At 41.9% G+C, this 6,269-nt stretch overlaps 2 non-coding genes across 2 annotated transcripts; both read right to left on the minus strand.

Annotated features, from left to right (window-relative positions):
- Positions 1 to 4,207: 4,207 nt before the first annotated feature.
- TRNAM-CAU lies at positions 4,208 to 4,279 on the minus strand. The gene has a single exon. It is a non-coding gene; the product is annotated as a tRNA-Met (tRNA).
- Positions 4,280 to 5,470: 1,191 nt separating this feature from the next.
- TRNAW-CCA lies at positions 5,471 to 5,542 on the minus strand. The gene has a single exon. It is a non-coding gene; the product is annotated as a tRNA-Trp (tRNA).
- Between the last annotated feature and the right edge of the window lie 727 nt (positions 5,543 to 6,269).

The raw sequence follows: 6,269 nt of genomic DNA on the forward strand, positions 1-6,269 counted from the left end.
TGGTTCCGCAATCAACACCAATGGAAGCAGCTGTCAAGACATCAGACAATGTATTGCATTGGACAAATCTGCTGCAAAAGACCTCTTTCAAGTGCTGAAGAGCAAAGATGTCTCCTATAAGACTAAGGTGCACCTGACGCAAGCCATGGTATTTTCAATTGGATCATATGCATGTGAAAGCTGGACAATGAATAAGGAAAATCGAAGAGTTGATGCTTTTGAGTTGTGGTGTTGGTGAAGAATACTGAAAGTACCATGGACTGCTAAAAGAACTAGCAAATCTGTCCTGGAAGAAGTGCAGCCGGAATGCTCCTTGGAAGTGAGAATGGCCAGATTTTGTCTCACCTACTTTGGTCACGTTGTCAGAAGGGACCATGCCCTAGAGAAGGATTCATGCCTGGTAAAGTGGAGGGTCAATGAAAAAGGGGAAGGCCCTCAATTAGATGGATTGACACAGTGGCTGCAACGATGGTCTCAGGTATAGCAAGTATTGAGAGGCTGGCACAGGACTGAACAGTTTTTTGCTCTGTTCTACATGGAATCACTAATTCAGAGCCAATTCAACGGCACCTAACAACAACTCTACTATTCACTCACTCAGTTCCAGACACACTAGCTTTGTTGTTGTTATTATTTTAAACTTTTTATTGTGATTTGGGCAAAATTTTACAAAGCAGTTCAAAAGTTCATACACATTTTGTTTTGTGACATTGATTACACTCCCCCGCAGTGTAACAGCTCTCCTCTCACCCCCTGCCTGTAGTTATCCTTTCTCTGTACTTTTCGCCCATGCATTCCTGCCTCCCTACCTTTCTCCCTGTGCAAATGATGCCCCTCGGATCTCCCGTGGTTGTTGAACTAAGGAGTGCATGCCCATGTGTAGTTGTTTAGCTCAGTTTATAGGCCTGTGTATTGTTTGGCTGAGGATTAAACCATGGGGAGTGAGTTCAATTCCAGGCCCATAGTCTCAGAGGTTTCACCAGTCTCTATCCAACCAGTAAAGCTGGACTTTTTTATGTTTTCAATTTTGTTCCATATTTTTTCTCCCACTCTATCCAGGATCTACAATTCTGATCCCTTTCAGAGTGGATGATATTGGTGGCCAGGCACCATTTAGTTCTTCTGGTCTAAGGATCACTTAAGCTGAGGTTCTCATGATCCATTAGTCCTTTGGGCTATTTCCATGCATCTTTGATTTTCTTCACTCTTCTTTGCTCTGGATGAGGAGAAACCAATAGTTGCCTCTTAGATGGCCACTCACAAGCTTTTAAGACCCCAATTGCTACTTACTACTTCAATAAGTACTTACTTCAAGGCATAGAATAATATTTTTGTGTACTATGTTATGCCAGTTGAGCCTGATGTCCCCCACAACTACGGTCCCCAGCCTGCAGGCCCAGTGACTCACTCCTCAAGGTGCTTGGTTGTAACTAAGAAATTATCGTAACTTTGCCCTCTTTATACTGCATATGGATATTTTTATAGCACATACAAATACATATGTAGGAATATTTCTGCCAAACCTGTAAGTATATTCCCACTTGCCTATCCATACCTGATCTTCTTGCCTGTCTACCTATGTATTTACTTGTAGATTAGTGTTTGCTATTACTGATAATGCTGTGTTATGTATACTACCTTCATTGTCTGTGCCCCTTGTACACCTCTCCATTTCTTCCTTGTCCTTAGTAATACTGTGCTAGTCACACGCTTTTGTTATATTACTTTTCCCTGACATACTGGTCTTTGCTATTCTTGGAACAAGCTGGCATGGTCCTGCCACAGGATCTTTGCATTTGCAAAAGGCTGCAACCATCACCCCCCATATAGCAATGTACATTGCTCCCTCATCTCTTTGAGATCTTTGTTCAAATTCATCTTTTCAGTGAGAATTTTCCTGACCTCTCTATTTAAACTTGCAACACCTCCCCCGCCCAACAAGCACTCTTTTTTTATTCCCTGCCTTATCTTTCTTCAGTTTGTTTACTATATGTTATCCCCATTAAACTGTAAGCTTCACGAGAGAGAGGATGTTTTGTTCTTCCGTTTTATTTATCTATTTATTTATTATTATTTTAAAAGCTTGTTTTACATTCAACATAATGCGTACATTTAGTTTCATTCCCCATTCGCCATGTCCAACCCTAACCCAGTCTCCTCCCCTCCCTACCCTGTGACCCTCCCCCTGTGTCCCTCATATTTATGCACTCCTATTGGTCCTGCATTTCCTCAGTTTGAATGTTGGTCCTCTGGTGTCCCATGGTCCATTGCTCTAAGGGATGTATCGCCATAGAATATGTGAGTGCGGCATCCTGGGTTGAGTGGTCTGCATCTATATCTTCTTAACTATTGGGCTGAGAGCCCACCCCTGGAGGTGAGTTTTATTCCAGGCTCAGAATATATTCCAGGGCCATAGTATTGGAAGTTTCACCAGATTTCATCTGACCAGTGATTCTGATCATCAATGAGTTTTTGGAATTTTGTTCCACGTTTTCCCTCCCACTCTATCTAAGATCTCCAGGTTTGATCCTTTCCTGAGTAGTTGGCATTGGTAGCCAGGCACCATCTGGTTCTTCTGGTCTTGAGGTCCATCATGTCCTAGGGCTGGTTGCTTCTAAATGTCCCCCCCCCCTTTTTATTCGTTCTTCTTCACTTCCAAAGCTAGGAGACTGTTAGCTGCATCTTAGATGGCCGCTTGAAAGCTTTTAAGACCCCAGTCACTATTCGCCAATCTAGGATGTAGAGCAACGCTTTTATGTATTTTGTTGTGCCAATTGAGTCTGGTGTCCCCCAGTACTATGGTCCTGAGGCAGTAGGTCTATTGGATCTCTCTCCCATAGTGTCAGGATGTCTGTGAGGGATTACTCTGTGTCTGTCTTCTACTGTTCTGTAAGGACTACAGATATTTTGTATCACTGGTGTCTGTGCAAGATTAGTCTCAGCTGAACCTATCCTTGGTCTAGAGTATACTTCTGTTCACTGACCCCATCTGATCATCTCAGGTGTTTATGTGTTTATCTGTATAATCTAGCATTTGGTGTTAATGGCAATATGGCATTGTGGGCACATTAGTTGGTATTAGCATCTGTCATCTATCTCTTGTGTGCACAATTCGGTGTCCTCCCGTTTCCTAATGTTATTATGGTGGTCATATATCCTTCCCGTACATCCCTCCCCCTACTCATGTCAGTGTGTAGGCCCCAACTAGCCCTAAATCAATCCCTCCCCTTCCCTCCCCATCCCAGGAACCTACTAGGTGGGTTCCCTTTCCCAAGCAAACTCTTCTCTTTCTTTTTACAGTAATGGGCTCATACAGTACTTGTCCTTCTGCGATTGACTTATTTCACTCAGCGTAATGTCCTCCAGGTTCATCCATGGTTGCGAGGTGATTCACGTATCCCTCATTGTTCTTTAATGTGGCATAGTATTCCATTGTGTGGTATACCATAATTTGGTTATCCACTCATCCATTCATGGGCATTTAGGTTGTTTCCATCTCTTTGCTATGTCTTCCATTTTATTTGACTGGTATACTTGTAGTGATACTGCCTCGGATACCGCCTCGGAAAGTAAAGGAGGGGTCGCTATGAGTCAGATCTAACTGGACACCAGTGTGTTTGGTTTATAGTCCTACCCACTACACAGTGACTGGCAATCGATTTTTTTTTTGTGTGTGAATAGACGAACAAATAACTAGAGAAACAGCAAAGAAAATTTGGGGATGAACAAAGGAATAAATGAATGCAGTAGAGCTTTTGCTCTGCTCAACTTTGAACAAGTTATTTAAACATTTAAAACTTCAGTTTTCTCATTTGTAAAGTGAGAATATTAACAGTACTTACTCTGTAGAATTGTGAAGAGTAAATGATTTAGAACTTGGAAAGCACTGAGAATAGTGCGCTTGGAATAGTCCTCAAACAATAAAAGTCATTATTGTTGTTGTTGTTTGTTTAAGATTTGAAAATCAGGTAGCACCCAGAGAAGCAGAGATCTGAGAGAACTGCCAATCAGGAAAAGGTTCCTCTAAGGCTCTAAGGCAACACCAACTCTTTCTCATATTACATGTCAACGTGCCTTTTTTCTTATCTAAAGCCTGATGCTAGAGTCCGTCTAGAGGCTTTCAAGGGGCTGCCGAGTGGACCCGAGCCTTTTGATTAGCTGACAAAAGTGTTTACCCAAAGATTTTGGGAGTTAAAACATAGCAACCTAGCAGAGGATGGTTTCGATCCATCGACCTCTGGGTTATGGGCCCAGCACGCTTCCGCTGCGCCACTCTGCTCTGGGAAACGATACGTTTCGATAGTATATATCATTCTTCTGATTTGTCAAGTTTGTAAAGTGCAGGACTAAATGTTTTCTTTTGTGTCTGGAGTGCTCATGTTTTTTGCAATATGATGGTCATTTGCGTAGTCCAACTGCTACAGAAAGGATAATGAGAAAAAGTTTATTTTGGATACATTTCTCCTGTGCACAAATGCATGATTAGGTGAACGTGTACACTACATCTATAACTTAAAATGTCTGTTGACACATTGTTTCCAAGTCATTATTGGTTACATAAAACAATACAAACTCTTCGGGGGAACAGTGTTTTCCTTTTCTTCCGTTCTGTAATGTGATAGTTTATAAACTGGTGAGGATTCTCGAGCCCAGGTGGGAAAAAGAAACAAATTTAAAAAACAAAACAAAACAACAACAACAACAACAAAAAAAAAACCTGCCACTGATGCATACGTAGTTTTTAGAGTTTCAGGGCATGCATGGAACTTCCAAGCTAGAAGACTAATTTCTCTGATCTAATGGTTCATCCCCTATGGTCTTAGTTCAACAAAGTAACTTGATCATGTTTTCTACCTCTGGATATGAGTCGCTTCCTTTTGTGATTTGCAGGGGTGTGGGAGTCGCAGAGAGCCAACGATGTGCTACATAACCCCTCTGGCTAGAAGAGCAGGCACAGGTGTGATGCAGGTGAGCTTAAGTCACCCACTCGAAGATCTATCTGCTAAGCTTCTGAAGGTTGGAGTGAAAGATGTGGATGGACAGACAGGATCGTGAGAGCGTAGGGAGGAAACAAAGGGTTAGAAATGGGGACGAGTTGGTAAAGAGCAAAATTCACAACGTATGCAATAAGAGTAGAAATGTCTCTTTGGGCGCAGAAATAAGCCGTTAAATACAGTAATATACTCCTGTGAGTACCTGACTATTTTTTCAAAAACATTTTGAGAGAGCTCAAAATTGGCTTTAGATCTCTAAAATGCTATTGCTATTGATATTGGGTTAGTTTAGCTAGAAGTGACTTCTGAAACTTCTTGGTTCTCTGGGGTCTGAGGAAATGGGTTGTTTTCAAAATTATCCTCAGAGTAACCTGGAGGGACATAAGCATTCAAGTTCCCAGGTAATGCAGGAAAAGTAGCCTTTTTTTAATCTTACTCCACCATAGTTCATCTATCCCCTCGTGAACTAAAAACGCTGACCCCGACGTGATTTGAACACGCAACCTTCTGATCTGGAGTCAGACGCGCTACCGTTGCGCCACGAGGTCTCTTGGAGGGCACGTTTTTAAAAAAACTAATATGTCAACTGGATGTTTGGAATTAATTTTCAGTGCTCGGTGAAGTCCACGTAGTTGAATGCAAAATAATGCCCCTCTGCTTCAGTCTGGATCAAACGCTGTCTCCTAATTGCTTCTCTTTCTACCTTTTCCTATTCATATTTCATTGATGTTCTTCCCTAGTTTTTTCCATAGGTATGATATCTGGAGGCAGTTTTTTGTTAGTTTGCTTTTTGGTCTTTTTAGGAATGCAGGCATTGGCCTGTCGTTTCGGGGTGGGTGGGGTAGGAGAGGGAGCTTAGAATAAATACAATGAATGCCCCTCCTCTCTTTCACTTCCGAATTAGGAACTCTGACCAGTGCAGGTTTTGAACTCTTTTCCAGTGTAGATCCTAACTACTGTGACACAGAAATGAACTCGAGCGAGGGCTAGCTGGTGTAATTTGTGTCATTTTCCTACTCCGAGATAACGGCTTTTCCCTGCACTTACTGTTCTACCTAGTTGACGGGAGATACGATTTCCTGCATACCGTGAGAGTCCTTCAGAATCAGATAACTGGATCTGAAATTGCCTAGAAAAAGACTAATTGGTTTTTCTGCAGAGCGAATGGGTGATTCTAATTCTGACCCTGGTTTGGTTTGTTAAAGCACCTGTCTAGTAAACAGGAGATCGGGCTATTGAATCTCACAGGAGTTCGGGGATTTTTTTTTTTTTTTT

Source organism: Orycteropus afer, unplaced genomic scaffold (assembly GCF_000298275.1).
Source record: "Orycteropus afer afer isolate SDZICR_OR568_19922 unplaced genomic scaffold, OryAfe1.0 scaffold00255, whole genome shotgun sequence".
Taxonomy (NCBI): domain Eukaryota; kingdom Metazoa; phylum Chordata; class Mammalia; order Tubulidentata; family Orycteropodidae; genus Orycteropus; species Orycteropus afer.